Source organism: Antechinus flavipes, chromosome 2, assembly GCF_016432865.1.
Source record: "Antechinus flavipes isolate AdamAnt ecotype Samford, QLD, Australia chromosome 2, AdamAnt_v2, whole genome shotgun sequence".
In the NCBI taxonomy this organism is placed as follows: domain Eukaryota; kingdom Metazoa; phylum Chordata; class Mammalia; order Dasyuromorphia; family Dasyuridae; genus Antechinus; species Antechinus flavipes.
The window spans coordinates 223,225,352-223,243,069 of record NC_067399.1 but is presented as its reverse complement, the minus strand read 5'-3'; the positions used below and the strand labels follow the sequence as shown (position 1 = coordinate 223,243,069).

General features: G+C 34.4%; 1 protein-coding gene across 2 annotated transcripts in view; it reads left to right on the top strand.

Moving 5' to 3' along the window:
• Nucleotides 1-17,718, top strand: part of BABAM2 (BRISC and BRCA1 A complex member 2) — a 561,272-nt gene that overhangs the window by 468,474 nt on the left and 75,080 nt on the right. The window lies entirely within an intron of this gene.

Genomic DNA, 17,718 nt, shown 5'->3' with positions numbered 1-17,718 from the left:
ATAAATCTAATAATTTCTTAAGGCAAAAGAATAGTACATGAACCAAAACAGAATGGATTAAACAGAAGAAACAGGAAAACAAAATAATTACTTTGTAGTCATTCTAAGTGGAAGTTTAATTAGTGTAAATGGAAAGGACAAAGAATGAAACTGAAGGCTGTATAAACATCATCATGGTAAACAATCATTTATTAAATATTCTACTATACTAAGTGCTGAGGCACAAAGAAAGGCAAAAAATATTGTCCCTGTCTTCTAGGAGCTCACTTTCTAGTCAGGGAGGTTATATGAAAATCACCTTTGTAGTGAAATCAAGAGAGAGCTGTATCTCTAGCTGTATGTGGGAGTAAATTGAAAGAAAATTGGAAAAGATCAAAAGGGGTCACATTGTGAAAGGTTTTAAAAGCCAAACAGGTTTTTATATTTGATGCCGGAAATAATGAATCGTTGAAGTTTGTTGAAGAGAAGTGTATGTGACATGCTTATACTTTTAAGTAAATCACTTTGACAGTAGGGTGGAGATTGGCTTAGAGTAGAGATACTATTAGGTCTAGTTAGGTTAGAATAGAAATACTAGTAGGTCTAATCAGAAGCTATTATAGTAGTCAATAGCTATAATGGTCAAGGAAAATAAACCTCCTCTTTATAAGGATGGAGAACTGTGTGCAAAATATTTCATGTATTTCATATTTATTTGATGTTTTCTGAACTGCTTTTTCTTTTTCTCTTTGAAACAGACCCATGAATTAGAAGAAGGAGGTAGATTATATTCAAAAATGAAGGCGATCTAAAAACAAAATGTAATCATTTTTAAAAGTTTAACTACTATATTTGGATCAAAGATACTCTCATTAATTGCAAAGACTATTCTCAGGTATTTTATAGAAATGAGACAATTTTGGTTTGCTTTTGATATCTTTCTAGCCCATGTGACAAAGTACAAGAATAGGCAAACTACAGTCTGAGTAAATCCAACACCTATTTTTTTTTTTTGGAAGATTAAGAATTTTTTAAAATATATTTTTCAAATAAGGTTTAATTGTATTTATATATGTAAAAATAATTCTTAGTTTATGATCTATACAAAACTAGGAAGCATAGGCCTTAGAGATATAAAGACTGGGATACAAGGCTCACCTCTGACACTAGGGAATTTATGATCAGATTAACTTTTCCATGCTCCCTGGTGATCCTCTAAGGCTTTATGATGCGGAACCCATTTGCCAATTTAACATTAATAGAGTTCCTTACTGAGAGTTCCTTATAACCCAGCTTCTTAAACTGTGGTTCAGGACCCTATATGGGGTCTCATAACTGAATGTGGGAATTGCAAAATTATTATTTATTATCAGCAAATGTTTGATTTGTGTACTTATTTATATACATACATATCTAGGGTCGTGTAAAAATTTCTCAAATAAAAAGAGATTGCAAATGGAAAAAATTTAAGAAGCCCTGCCCTATGCTATAAATTTAGAAGTACAATTTTCTATTATTTTTAGGAATATAGAAGTTTAAACTACCTGAACGATTCCAAATATTTCAGAGATTTTTCCCTGTGTGGTTTTGGTCAAGATAAATTGCTCTTTTCAATTTTCTCTTTTTAAATATATGTGTTATTTGACATTATTTGGCAAGGAATTTGGCATGTTTAATTTAAAGAAGACTCATATCCATCTTCAAGTATTGAAGAACTGTTCAATGGAAGAAGGATTTGATTTTTTTTTCTGTTTGTCCTCAAAAAACAGAACCAGAAGCAACAATAAGTGAAAGTTACTAAAAAGCATAGTTAGGTTTAATGTCAAAAAAAAACCCTTTGCAATAAATTAAGGTTAACCAAAAGTGGAATGGGTTGCTTCAAGATGTGGTGAATTCCCCTTCCTTGGGGGTTCTCAATCAAAGGTGAAATCATTAGAAAGGTGTATTCTTATAGGAAATCCTCTCTTGTATGGATTAGACTCTTAAGGCATTGAGATCTTTTTCAATTCTCATAGTTTGTGATTCTGTGAAAAATAGTTATAGCTTCCTCACATAAGTCAGCTGGCACTAAGATGGAAGAGTCCAAATGTGAAGATTTTATTATCATTGCTAAAGAAACTAGATCAAAATAAAATCTGACAAATTTTGCACTTGTTTGTTTCCCTCCTTGTGCTTTCTTTTAGGCTTTCAGATAATCTTGTTTAATTGGATCTCTCACTCAGCTCTCTCCTAGATTATTTTCTTCTCGGCTACTTTGTTTAATTAAACTAGTTTTCTGTCATTCTACTCTATAATATTTTATCAATGTACCATGTATTGATAGTGCCTTTGGCTATTGTGGTTATGTACTTGGCAAGAAGTTTGGGGTTTTGCTTGTTTGTTTGATTTATTTTTGGAGAAAGTGTGCAGATTTTTTTTGTCTGTTTTGATGTTACTTTTGTATCATTTAAACATCTTTTAAAAATGTAGAGGTCAAAGTCAGTCTCTTCTTTTCTTTTTCCCATTTTGGGATAAGATTGAACAGCTTATTTAGATAAATTGGTGCAGGGTCTGTTATCACAGTGTTGTGTGTGCTTTTTTTTTTTTCCTTTATCTTTCCTTCTAATCTCACACTTACTTTGATCTTTGCTCTAATTAGTCAGTGATACCTGATTGTATAGTGGCTGTTGCATCTGTAACTTGTTTTTTCCTATCAGTTAATAGACAGTTTCATTTTTCTTGTATTAGGTACACTTACCATGTCCTTCCGATTGCCTTCTTAAACAAAAGTATCATGATTCAAGAACATGAGCCTTCTGAATAGTCCAGAGCCTTTAAACTAATCTTTCTTTGATCCAAAAACATATTTTCTGATAGATTTTCACATAAATTCTTAACAGTCCCCCTTCTAAAAAGCCATTCTTTGTAACAGAGGAGAAAAAAAGGATTTTTATTAAAACAAAAAAGGCATCAAGCAAATCCTACAATTTTATTCAGTACTATATGTTCATCGTTCCTTCCCCATAAGCTGCCTAAAAAGAATAAAAAGAAAATTATAAGGAGCATGAGCATATGTGGGACAGTGTGGCTAGATGCCCTACCTTTGGTCTAGGAGTAGAGAGGAGAGTCCCAGTTTGAACCCCAGGACAGACCTCAGAAAATAATAATAAGAGCCTGAGGCTTAATCAGGTCATTGTCCTGAATACCTTGGGGCTGGAACTTGATTACACTATTTGCTGTTAAAAATAAAGCAAAAAAATGAGGAAGCAAAGGAAAAAGAACCCAACTATACATAACTACTGTTGGGATAGAGAATATCTGGGTTCACATCCAGAAGAAAGTAATGGCGATGTTTCCCTATAAACAACTTTAAAATAACACTTCAAATAAGATTTTGGAGGATAGATTTACTGAACTGTCAAGTGAGACATTTTTTGGCCTAATAAAACTTAGAGGAACCATAAGAAAGGTTTGTAACATCAGAATAGAAGTCTGTGCAGAACACACATACATGGTGGCAGCAACAGTGGCCATGATAGCAGCAGCAGCAGCTTTGGGAGCTTTCAGCCTAGAAATGGTAAGATGGTCAGACAATTAGTCAGAAAGAGATTATAAGTGGACCCATTGCTGGCACTGGATACTAGCAATTCTACTGCCCATAGCCAGTTCTGGGTCACAGTTCCAGGGTGGAGAAGAGGGCTAGTGCTTACATCTGCAGGAGATCAGGGGCCTTTCCTGGGTAAAGACCAGAGCACATACCAGGAAAGCAGTGATCACATTGCTCCATGGATCATACTGGGTTGGAAGTGCTAAAAACATTCAGACTTTCAGAACTAACTGAAAACTGCAGCATGAAAAAGCTTAAAAGATTGAATGTTTCTCACTTCTAGGTAAGTCAAACCCAGCTTTAACATAAAGTTCAAAATCAGGAAATAGGCAGGGGAGATAGGCAAACAGTAACATCAGAGACAAATTTCACCATAAAAAGCTATTAACTACCAAAACACAAACTCAGAAGCAGACAATAACTCTAAAACAGCTTCAAGCAAATCCTCAAAGAAAATATTGCTAATTGGACATAAATGCAGTAAGAATTTTTTCAAGAGTTAAAGAAAAATAAGAGTGGTAGAGGAAAAATTGGGGGGAAGAGGAGTGATGCAAGAAAGTTATGGTTTTAAAAAAAAAAAAAAAAGGTGGGGAAGCACAGAAAAATATTGAAGAAAACAACACCTTAAAAACCAGAATTGTCCTGATAGTTAAAGAAGCATGAAAATTTACTCAACAAAAGAATTCATTAAAAATTAGAATTGAGTAAGTAGAAACTAATGGCTCAATGAGACATTAAGGAGTAATAAAACAAAAATCAAAAGAATGGAAAAAAATAAGATGTGAAACAGCTAATCAGAAAACTGATAAGGAAAATAGATCAAGGAATGATGATTTAATAATTATTAGACTACTAAAAATCCATTGTCAAAAAACATCATATTGCAAGAAATTATCAAGGAAGATTGTCGCTTATCTTAGGGTAAAGTAGAAATTGAAAGAATCCACCAACCACTTTCTGGGGAAAAAAAATCCCAAAGTGAAAATTCCTAGAAATTTTATACAGAATTCCAGAGTTCCCAGGTCTAGGAGAAAATATTACAGGCAGAAATAAACAATTCAAATATCATGGAACTACAGTCAACTTCCACATTAAGAGATCAGAATATGATATTCCAGAAAGCAAAGAAAATAGGATTATTATTTTTATTAAGGCTTTTTATTTTCAAAACATATGCATGGATAATTCTTCAACATTAATCCTTGCAAAACTTTGTGTTCCAATTTTTCCCCCCTTTAACCCTATCCCCTTCCCTAGATATAAAGTAGTCCAATATATGTTAAACATGGCAGAAATATATTTTAAATCCAATATATGCATACATTTTATACAATTATCTTGCTGCACAAGAAAAGTCAAATCAAACCGGAAAAAAATGAGAAAGAAAATAAAATGCAAGCCAACAACAAAAAGAGTGAAAATGCTGTGTTATGAGCCACACTTAGTTCCCACAGTCCTCTCTCTGGGTGCAGATAGCTCTCTTCATCACAAGACCATTGGAACTGATTTGGATCCTCTCATTGTTGAAGAGAGCCACGTCCATCAGAACACATCCTCAAAAGTATTGTTGTTGAAGTGTATGATGATCTCCTGGTTCTGCTCGTTTCACTTAGTATCAGTTCATGTAAGTTTCTCCAGGCCTTTCTGTATTCATCCTGCTGGTCATTCCTTACAGAACAATAATATTCCATTACATTCTAGCCACTACAGAAAGAGCTGCCACAAACATTTTTGCACATGCGGGTCCCTTTCCCTCCTTTAAGATCAAAGGGTATGCACAGTTTGATAACTTTCTGAGCATAGTTCCAAATTGCTCTCCAGAATGGTTGGATCCCTTCACAGTTCCATCAACAATGTATCATTATCCCAGTTTTCCCACATCCCTGCCAACATTTGTCATTATCTTTTCCTGTCATCTTAGCCAATCTGAGAGGTGTGTAGTGGTAGCTCAGAGTCATTTTAATTTGCATTTCTCTGATCAGTAGTGACTTAGAGCACCTTTTCATATGACTAGACATGGTTTCAATTTCTTCATCTGAAAATTTTCTATTCATATTCTTTGACCATTTATTAAGTGGAGAATGGCTTTAATTCTTATAAATGTGAGTCACTTCTCTATATATTTTAGAAATGAAGCCTTTAGGGGATAACTAAGTGGTACAGTAAATAGAGTATCAGCCCTGAAGTCAGGAGGATCTGAGTTCAAATCTGGCCTCGGACACTTAACACTTCCTAGCTGTGTTGACATTGAACAAGTCACTCAACCCCCAATGCCTCAGAGGGAAAAAAAAAGAAAGAAAAGAAAAGAAATGAGGTCTTTATCAAAACCCTTGAATATAAAAATGTTTTCCCAGTTTATTGTTTCCCTTCTAATTTTGTCTGCATTGGTTTTGTTTGTACAAAAACTTTTAAACTTAATATAATCAAAATTATCTATTTTGTGCTCAGTAATGATATGTAGTTCTTTGGTCACAAATTCCTTCCTCCTCCACAGATCTGAGAGGTAAGCTGTTGGAATCTTTACAAACTGCTAACTCATTAGAGTTGATAGATTATTGATCTGATCTTACAAGAAGATGTTTTGGGCCAGAACCTGAAACAAGATACTAAGTAGAACTAATTAATACAATGCTTGTGTTTACACCTTTACTCATTGGAATTCACAAGTATGAGAGATTCACAAAGTAAACTTTGTAACTTTGTGAATTCACACCTCCCTTGAAGCTCTTAGAGCCAGAGAGCACTATGGGAGAAACCTATAATCCCTCTCTCTTGCATCCCACAATTCCTCTCTCTGGAATAAATAGAGCTTCAAAGGGGCCAGTCAAAAGAGTTTTCAGAGTAAGAAGCTAGAGTGGAGAGTTCAGCTGAAGATTGAGAAGGCTCTCTCAAAGGCAAGACAGAAAAAAAAAAAAAACTTGGTGCTGGCTCTGGAGGCTGAAGAAAGCAGAGGCAGAAGCAAAGGACAAAGCAGTAAGAGCTCTTGGAACCAAGCAGAGAGAAAGGCCTCTCAACTAACCGGGCTATACTGGAGGCAATAAAAGATCTGAACTTTTACCAGCTAGATGCATTTGGGTGATTATTACTTTCAACTGCAACTAAGACTGCCTCCAGAAAACCTCCCCCGAGAAACCTACCTTCTCCCAAAGAGAACCATTATCTTATATCCTTGTAAAGAAGAAAAAGAACACCACATTAAGCTATCCTATGTTCTTCTAATTTGCTTATATATCACTCTTTATGTCTAGATCATGAATCCATTTCGATCTTATCTTAGTATATATATGGTATTAGGTGTGGATCAATGCCTAGTTTCTGCCATACTAATTTCCAATTTTCTCAGATTGTTTTTGTCAAATAGTGAGTTCTTATCCCAAAAGCTGGGATCTTTGGGTTTATCAAACACTACATTACTATAGTCATTGACTTTTTTGTCCTGTGAACCTAACCTAGTCCACTGATCAGTTACTCTGTTTCTTAGCCAGTACCAAATGGTTTTGATGACCATTACTTTATAATGTAGTTTTAGATCTGGCACAGCTAAGCCACCTTCATTTGCATTTTTTCCATTAATTCCCTTGAAATTCTTGACCTTTTGTTTTTTCAGGTGAAGTTTGTTATTATTTTTTCTAGATCTGTAAAATAACTTATTGGGGGTTTGATTGCTATAGCACTAAGTAAGTAGATTAATTTATGTAGTATTATCATTTTTATTATATTCACTCAACCTACCCAAGAGCACTTTATATTTTTCCATTTGTTTATATCTGACTTAATTTTTGTAGAAGGTGTTTTGTAGTTGTGTTCATATAATTCCTGACTTTGCCTTGGCAGGTAGACTCCCAAATATTTTATGTTATCTGTAGTTATTTTAAATGGAATTTCTCTTTGTACCTTTTGCTGCTGGACTTTGTTCATAATATATAAAAATGTTGATAATTTCTGTGCATTTATTTTGTGTCATGCAACTTTGCTAACGTTGTGGATTGTTTCTAGTAGTTTTTTTAGTTGATTCTCTAGAGTTCTCCAACTATACCATCATACCCTCTACAAAGAGCAATAATTTGGTTTCCTCATTACCTACTCTTAATTCCTTTAATCTCTTTTTCTTCTCTTATTGCCAAACTAACATTTCTAATAAAATAGTGAATATTGTTTTACCCCTGATCTTATTGGGAGTGATTCCGGTTTATCCTCATTACAGATAATGCTTACTGATGATTTTAAATAGATGCTACTATTTTAAGGAAAAGGCCATTTATTCCTATACTCTCTATTGGTTTTAATAGGAATGGGTGTTGGATTTTATCAAATGCTTTTTCTGCATCTGTTGAGATAATCATATGGTTTTGTTAGTTTGGTTATTGATATATTAATTATGCTAATAGTTTTCCTAATATTGAACCAGCCTTGCATTCCTAGTATAATTCTACTTGATCATGATGTATTATCCTGAGGATGACTTTCTATAATCTCTTTGCTAATATTGATGCAATATTCATTAGGAAAATTGATCTATAATTTTCTTTCTCTGTTTTCAACCTATCTGGTTTAGGGAGCAGTACTATGTGTCATAAAAGGAATTTGATAGGGGTTCTTCTTTCCCTATTTTTAAAAATTATTTGTATAATATTTGGAGTTAATTGTTCTTTAAATTTAGAACATTCACATGTAAATCCATCTGACCCTGGAGGTGTAGCTGATTCTGCCCATCTTTGATCAATTGGAACTGAATTACATCTTCTCTTTATCAAAGATTTATTTCCACTTCTATCAGAATGTATCCTCATACAATATTGTTGTTGCTGTGTATAATGATCTCCTGGTTCTGCCCATTTCACTTAGCATCAGTTCATGTGAGTCTCTCCAGGCTTCTCTGAAATCATCCTGTTGGTCATTTCTTACAAAACAGTAATATTCCATAACATTTGTATACCATAATTTATTCAGCCATTATCCAATTGATGGGCATCCATTTAGTTTCCAGTTTCTAGCCACTACAAAAAGGCCTGCCACAAACATTTTTGCACATGTGGGTCCTTTTCCCTCCTTTAAGATCTCTTTGGGATACAAGCCCAGTAGTAACACTGCTGGATCAAAGAGTATGCACAGTTTGAAATCTCTTTGAGCATAGTTTTAAATTGCTCTCCAGAATGGTTGGATCCCTTCACTGTTCCACCAACAATGTATCAGTGTCCCAGTTTTCCCACATCCCCTTCAACATTCTTCATTATCTTTTCCTGTCATCTTAACTAATCTACAAGTGTGTAGTGGTATCTCAGAGTTGTCTTAATTTGCATTTCTCTGATCAGTAGTGACTTAGAACACCTTTTCATGACTAGACATGGTTTTAATTTCCTCATCTGAAAATTGTCTGTTCATATCCTCTGACCATTTATCAATTGGAGAATTCACTGATTCATCCTTTGGGATGAGATTAGTTTCCAATTAATTTTTGGTGTATTTTCTTTCCCATGGTCTTTTATTGAATGTAATTTTTATTGCATCATGATCTGAAAAAAATGCATTTACTATTTGTGCCTTTCTGCATTTGATTTTGAGGTCTTTATGCCCTAATATATGGCCAATTTTTTTATTGGTTCCATGAATCACTGAGAAAAAAGTATACTCCTTTCTGTCTCCATCCAATTTTCTTCAAAAATCTATCATATCTAACTTTTCTAATGTTCTTCTTACCTCCTTAATTTCTTTCTTATTTATTTTGTGGTTTGATATATCTAGTTCAGAGAGAACAAGGTTAACATCTACCACTATTATAGTTTTGCTATGTTCTTCTTGCAGCTCTCTTAACTTCTCCTTTAGGAATTTCCATGCTATATTCTTGGTGCATATATATTTGATATTGATATTACTTCATTATCTATGGTACCCTTTAGGAAGACATAGTTTCCTTCCTTATCTCTTTTAATTAGATCAATTTTTGCTTTTGCTTGATCTGAAATCAGGATGGCTACCTTTGCTTTTTTTATTTCACCTGAATTATAATAGATTCTGCTCCAGCCTTTTACCTTTACTCTGTATGTATTGCTCTGCTTTAAATGTGTTTCTTGTAAACAACAAATTGTGGGACTTTAGCCTTTAATCTAGTTTGCTATCCATGTCCGTTTCATGAGAGAGTTCACCGCATTCACATTCACAGTTAAAATGACTAATTCTGTATTTCCTGCCAACCCCAAATTATGCTTTTCTCTTTCCTTTCCTCCTTTTCCTCCTTCCCAGTATTTTACTTCTGACCCCCACTTCAATCAAGCAGCCCTCTCCCTTTATAGACCCTTCCCCTTTCATATACCTTTCCCCTACTATTTCTGTTTTCCCTTTTATTAGTCTCCCTGTTTCTTTTCCTTTTTACCCCTCTCACTTCCCAAAGTAAGACAAGTTTCTCTGTGAAATCAAATATGTGTAATATTTTCTCTTTGAGCAAATCTGATGAGAGTAAGATTCACACAATGTTCATCACCCTCCCTTCTTTCCCTCAATTATAATAGGTCTTCTTTGCCTCTTCATGAGATGTAATTTCCTTCATTTTACCTCCATTTCCCTGTTTTCCAGTACAATCCCCTTTCTACCTCTATTTTTTTTTTTATATTATGACAATAAAATCAAATTATACCTGCACCCTCTATGTACATCCATAACAGAGTATAGTTCTCTCAAGAGTTATTTTCTTTTTACCTTTTTTATGCTTCTCTTGAGTCCTATATTTGGAGGTCAAATCTTTTGTTCAGCTCTGGTCTTTTCATCAGAAATAAATGAAATTCACCTGTTTTGTTGAATGTCCATCTTCTTCCCTGGAAGAAAATGCTTAGTTTAACAGCAGGATAGTTTATTCTTGGCTGCATTCCTAGTTCCTTTGCCTTTTGGAATATCAGATTCCAGGCCCTTCAATCCTTTAAGGTGGAAGCTGCTAGGTCCTGGGTAATCTGATTGTGGCTTCTCGGTGTTTGAATTGTTTAATTTCTTGCTGCTTGCAATATTTTTTCCTTGGTCTGATAGTTCTGAAATTTAGCCACTGTATTCCTTCAAGTTTTCATTTTGGGGTCTCTTTCAGGAGGTGATTGGTCAATTCTTTCAGTGGCTATTTTACCTTCTGGTTCTAGGACATCAGGGCAGTTTTCCTTGATGGTTTCCTGAAAGATAATGTCTAGGTTCTTTTTTCCATCATGGTTTTCAAAAAGTCCAATAATTTGTAGATTGTCTCTCCTAGACCTATTTTCTAGGTCAGTTGTTTTCCCAAGGTAGCATTTTACATTTTCTTCTATTTTTTTCCATTTTTTTGTTTTTTGTTTTGCTTGACTGATTCTGGATGCCTCATTGAGTCATCCATTTCCATTTGTTCAGTTCTGATTTTTAGTGAATTATTTTCTTCGTTACCTTTTTTACTTCTTTTTGGATTTGCCCAATTGAATTTTTAAATGATTTGTTTTGTTCTATGGATTTTTTTTCTATTTCACAAATTCTGTTTTTTAGGGAGTTGTTTTCTTTTTTCCATTTGTCAAATCGATTTTGTAAGGCGTGATATGGTTTCCATTTTACTAAATGTATTTTGTAAGGAGTTTTCCTCAGATAATTTCTTTGTTTCCTTTTCCCAACCCTTTTGCAAAATTTTCATTTTTTCTCCATTTTTTCTTCTAGCTCTCTTTTAAAATCCTTTTTAATTTCTTCCAAAAGAGCCTTGTGTGATGAGGAACAATTTATATCACCTTTTGGGGCTTCATCTAGAGACGATCTGTTTTTAGTCTCCTCAAGAGTTTGAAATCTGTTCTTCTCTTTCACCATTAAAAACTATCTATGGTCAGAGGTTTTTTTTTGCTTTTTTGCTCAATTTTTTTTAAGTTGAGGTCTGCTTTTAGGGCAAGAGAGAGATTGTCCAGCTTCCTTCAAAAAGCTGCAGCAATTGTGCTGAGTCAGTGCTTACTAACTTTTGTTAATTGGTGGGCGTGGCCAGGTCCCATGAGATTCTGGCATTTGGGGGTTCACTATTGATCTTTGGTGTTTAAATTGGGTGTTTTACAACTTATCTGCTGTTCTACTGGCCAACACTGTGGTGGAATCCTCCCCATAGATTCTCCCTTCTATGGCGTTCCCACTGCCCCAATCTGCAAGGCCACACTGTGCTCAACCTGCTTCTGCTTGGCCCTCCTTCATCTATACCCGAATGAAACAGACCTTTTCTGGAGATCTTAAAAATTATTTTCTGCTGGTAATTTGTTACACTCCTAATATTCATGGATTCTGTCCAAAACCAGTTCAGAGGCTGGATTTTTTGTTAGTAGGAGGGTTATAGAAAGAGCTCAGAAAATGAATTGTCTCCTCCCCATTATCTTTGGTCTTCCCCCCATTACCAGGAAATGGGATTATAACTAAGAATGTCCTACCCAACAAAACTGAATAAAATCTTTCAGCTTTTAATGAACATCAAGGACTTTTAAGAATTCTTGATGAAAAGATCAGAAGTGCTGGATAGAAAATTTAACATTCAAACACAGGATTCAAGAGAAATATAAAAAGGTAAATATTAAAGAGAAAATATAGGAGATTCAATAACATTGAACCATTTTCATTCCAGTATTGAAAGATGAGTGATATAACTTCTAAGAACCTTATAATTTTTTTCTAACGTGGCTAATATGAAAATGTTTTGCATGATTGTATAATTGACATATTATTTGCCCTCTTGGGCTGAGGGGAGAGAATTTAGAACTCAGAACTTTACAAAATGTATAAAAATAAATAATTATTCAAAAGATTTTTTTTAAAACCAGATAAGAAACTGAGGATCAGGGTCAAATGACTTGCCCAAAGTCACATAGGAAGTAAGTGTTAGAGCTAGGTTTGAACACAGATCTTCTAATTCACCAGCCAATCTCATTTCCATTCCCTACCCAGGTAGTGGTAGCAGAATTGAAACTTTGTTAATATGACTCCAAATCTAGGGATTAAAATTCAGGTACTGGAAATGAGTCCTGAAAGGAAACAGATTTTTAAAACCTCCTACAATCATTCTGTATTGAGTTTTGTGGTTCACTTGTGTCTCGCTCTTCATGACTCTATGGACCATACTATCCATGGGACTTTGTTGGCAAAGATACTGGCATGGTTTACTATTTCCTTCTTTCTCCTCCTCATTTGACAAATGAGGAAACTGAGGCAAACAGGGCTAAGTGACTTGACCAGAGTCACACATTTTTAGTAAGTAAGTATCTAAGGCCAGATTTGAACTCTGGTCATTCTGACTTCAATCCGCTAAGCTACCTAATTGTCTATATTGAGTTAACCAAATATTAACAAATTCTTTTGTGACTTTGTGATTCCTGCCTTAAGATGCCACAGTGAACTATATACTCTGAATTCCTAACATGCCCTATTGTTCTCCAATTGCTTTGCTTCTGTTTAAATTGCTTCTTATGCCTGGGATGTCCCACTCCTTAGTTGAACAGTTTTCCTTTAAAGTACAAAGCAAATGCTATCTCTTGTGATTTTATCACATTCTTTTACTAGAATATAAGTGCTTTGAGGATGTGGACTATGTCATCCTCTATCTTGAGAAACACTGCAGTATAGTGAAATAATTGCTGATTTTTGAGAAAGAAGAGAGAAACTAATCTGTGTTCCAGCCTCTAGAGAGAATTGTAGTTTAAATCATTCCCATCAGAGAGATTTTTCCTCTAATCACCATTGTGAGGTTTTACAATCTCATAATCAGAAATATTTTTCTCAAATTAAATCCCTCATCATTCAATCACCATCCAAATGTAGTATATACAAGACGGACATAGGAATTTTCATTTTGAACATGGAAACTGATTTTTTAACAGAAAGTTCTTTAATTTGTTAGTCTTCTCTTTTATAGGTTATATAATTTTAATTCTTTTGCTTGTCTTCATAGATCAGGTCTTATTTTTCTTATGAATTGAAATCAGTCAAAAGACACCAATAAAAAAGCAACTTAATTTTAAAAGATAGAAATATAAAATACTTTTACATACCTTAAAAAATATGGAAGATAAAAATTAACTGAATGACCCCTATGTATTACATATTTTTCAGTCAGTCGGCAAGTGTATAATGAATAAACTATACATTCTACCTAAGAAACACAAGTTTAAAACCTTAGCTTAAAGAGCTAGCTGTTTAATTCCTAAAGAAAATTCACATTCTTATTTTCTGATTGTTTAAACTAAGTACTAACCTAACTCTATGGTACTGAAAACAAATATCTAGAAATTGTATGGTTTACAGGTGCTGGAGAAGGCTTCATGGAAGAATGGAACATGAGTTATTTGTTTCAGGTATTACCTCAGGCATGAGGGAATGAACACCTTAGCTGGGACACCGAATACTTACAAAGTATACAAATCTTCAAATCAAGGAGATCAAAACTCAGGTTAGCAAATAAAACAAAATGCCAGAGGATTTACCAAGCCAAGAGACCAGTTAGTGACTGCTGAATCCACAGGAACTGAAACTGCAGCATGAAGTGTGGTTAGCTGAATGGTGTTCCTGACAATAAAAAGAGTAAAGGAATGGATAGTTAGTGAAATTATCCTTAGGCAGCTACTATGCAAACCTCAGGTATTATTATTTTTCTCTTTTTTTAGAAAGAGCCACTTCTAAGCAAGGGAACCCTAGCCTACAGGTCTGCAATGAGGTGACCAAAAAATAGCGGGGTAGGAAATATAAGAATAGGAAACTGGTATATGGAAGGTACAAAGGCTAATAGAAGGGGAAAAAAGCACACTCTAGGCAGGAAAAACAGACTAGGCAAAGACAAGGAGATAGACATAACTCTATGGGAGATAGTAAAGAGACCAGCCTTGCTCCTAGAACTGAAGTTACATGTTAATAAAAAAAAAAAAAAAATGGAAAATAAGATTGCATAGCTAGAGAGGGACCATATCATATCTTTCTTGATTTTAGGATAAGTCAGCAATGTGATAGTGCAAAGAAGTTGAATGTCAAGTTGGGAGAAACTTGATTTAAAATTTGTGTTAAATATACTTTGTGTGGTCAGGAGCATTTAACCTCTCTCAATCTTGTTTCCTCATCTGTAAGATGAAATTGTGCCTTTCTCGTAAGTTGTTTCAAAGCTCTATGTAAGTGTCAACTATTATGAAAACTTTATGATAATAGTAACTGATAGGAGCTTCTTAACAGCCCTGTGAAGTAAGTACTACAGAGATTAACCTCTTTTTGCAGAAAAAGGAATCAGATATTTAGCCAGGTTAAAAAAATGTCAGATCTTCCAGACTTAAAGTCCATCATTCTGTCCACTATTGCCACACATTGCATCTGATAACAAAATGAGCCTATTGAAAAGCCTATTGACCAAGCCATTGTTTTTCCAAAAAAATAGGAAATAAATGGTTTGAATAATTTTTTGCATTGAATGAATTTAACTAACCAGCAGTTTTTGTATTATGTAAACACAACCTGATTTTTTTTTCCTCTAAGACACTTTTTTCTTCAGGATTCTGGCATAGTTTCTATTTTTCATGATATTTTTACTGATGTTATTCAGCAATTTGTTCTCCATTTCTTTATAACCTTTCTGTTGTTTTCATTAATCAGGATTGATTCCTTAAGTCTACTTTTGTACCTTCAAATAAGCTTTGCCTTGAGATTCTTCTTTTCTCTAAGATCCTTCATAATAAGGATCACAGGTTTCTGTGATGATTAGTTAACTTTGTAAAGTATTTTTAAAGTAAATAATGGCCAAAAAAGGGACAGAGCCAAGATGGCAGAGAGTGAACAGGTCTTTATTTGAGCGCTTCCTGGCTTCCCTCAGATTAACACCAGATCCAAGCCTCTGAACTGGTTTTGGTGTTATGAGCCAGAACTCTGTATCTGAAACAAGGATTCTTAGAAGGTGTTCAGTGGAACTGATAAAGACAATGGTTATCTAGTTTAGCATGGTGCTTAACAGTTCTCTAGTTCAGTACATGTACTTAGTACTTAATATAGTTCTCCAAGAGTCACACCTGTGATAATGGAATATATAACAGCCAGCAAAAACTGGATGAGATTCATTCCATCTTTGGTCAGGCTCCTGGTGGCTCTCCTGGGGGACTGAGAGACATATTCATTCACTCCATCTCACATCCCTCTGATGGCAGGCTCTCCTCCTTCACTTCTCCACTGAAATCAAGACTCCTGAAAGGCTTTCAAAAAAGCTAGCTGGGCCCCAGGCAAGGAAATTAGATTGTGAAGAAGATAGACTTTTGGACTTTAACACCTGGCTATTCTTGTGGTGATTATTCTGCTGAAAGGAAGGCTGCTCCAGAGACTTCCAGAAAACCAAACAAGAATATTACATTTTGGCAGTAGAACATTATATTTTGGAGTAACAGAACCCACAAATATTTGAAGTGTAATAAAATTCCAATAGAAGATATTTTAGAAGAAATTCAGGAAAGATCTGTTTCAATCGGGCAGGGGAGGGCATGGCACTTCATGCAGGCACAGTGCAGCTCAGGGAGGCCCAGGATGGAGAGGCTCTACCTCAGGAATTTAGTGGGAGGTTCTTAGCCAAAATACAGCAGAGTTGGCTACTCTGTCCTGGTGAAGCCAGTGGATCAGTAGTCTAAATGTGAGACCTCCAGCTCAACTACAGAAGGAAAAGAGTGAGCTCCTGAACCCCACCATAACAAGGGACTTGACTGCACACCCTGCATAGATAGGAAATCAGTAGCACCAGCCCCAGGGCACCATGTAGTCACTGTTTGCTCTAGAGGAAGTTTGAAACAGTCTCCCTTTTGTCCTAATAGCAGATCTTTGAAAGCAAAAAGAGCTCAGACAATAGATAGCTTTTACAAAGACAGAGAAAAACAGACCTCAAACCCCAAGGACATTGAAGGTGTTATCTCCAGATGAAATCTCAGAGGGTGATATAAGTTAGTCTCCAATTCAAAATGCTCTCTTGGAAGAATTTTTAAAGGATCTTAAAAGAAAGAAGAAAAATGGGGAAAGGAAATGGCAGCTTCAAAAAGGAAATAGAAATTGTCTGAAAGAAACCATTCCTTAAAAATAGTTTTGGCCAAAAAAAAAAAAAAAAAAAACTCCTTGAAAAACAGAATTTGTGAAATGAAAAAAAAAAAAATGCAATAAATAAAATAAGAATTTATTTATACTGAAATTAGTCTTTTGTTAATTTCAGCCTCCCAGGACAGTACTATGGCTGAATAAAACTGAAGAGCCAGCTTCTGAATCAGGAACAATGATATCAATGTTTCCTTAATTTTTTCTTAAAATAAGTTTGTTTTGATGTAAGTTAGTAAGAACTGAAATTACCTTGTTTAACTTTGAGAAATTGAGGCTAAAAGATAGACATTAAAAATCCTAAAAATTATTATTAAAAAATTATTCAAATTTGTTGAAATTCATCAATAGAACTGTTAAAGAAACTCCCACTTTGACACTGACGTTGAATTCATTATTCATGAGTCTAAAAAGACATGATAATTAACTTTTTAAAAATTACTTAATTTTAAAGCCACTCAGAAGTAGTTTTCCAGAATATCAGAAAAATCTACAAAGAATGGAAAAAATATTTCTGTTACTATATACAGTGTATTCCTGGTTCTACTTGTTTTGCTCAGCATCAATTCATATAAGTCTTTCTAGGCTTTTCCAAAATCAACCTACTAATTGTTTCTTATAGAATAATAATATTCCATTACTTTAATATGGCACAGTTTATTCAACTATTTTCCAATTGATGGACATCCACTTATTTTCCAATTCTTTCCCACAACAAAAGGTGCTACAAAAATTTTGCACATGGGGATATTTTTCCATCTTTTATGATCTCTTTGGGATACAGATATAGTAGTGGTATTGCTGGATCAAAAGGTATAAATAGTTTTATAGGCTTTTAGACATAGTTCCAAATTATTCTCCAGAATGGTTGGATTATTTCACAAGTCTACTAACAATGCAGTAATATCCCAGTTTTCCTACATCCCTCCAACATTCATCATTATCTTTTCCTGTGATTTTAGCCTATCTGATAAGTATGAGATGGTACCTCAGTGTTGTTTTAATTTGCATTTCTCTAATCAATAGTGATTTAAAACATTTTTTCATGTAACTATAGTTGACTGATTTCTTCATCTAAAAATTGTCTATTCATATGG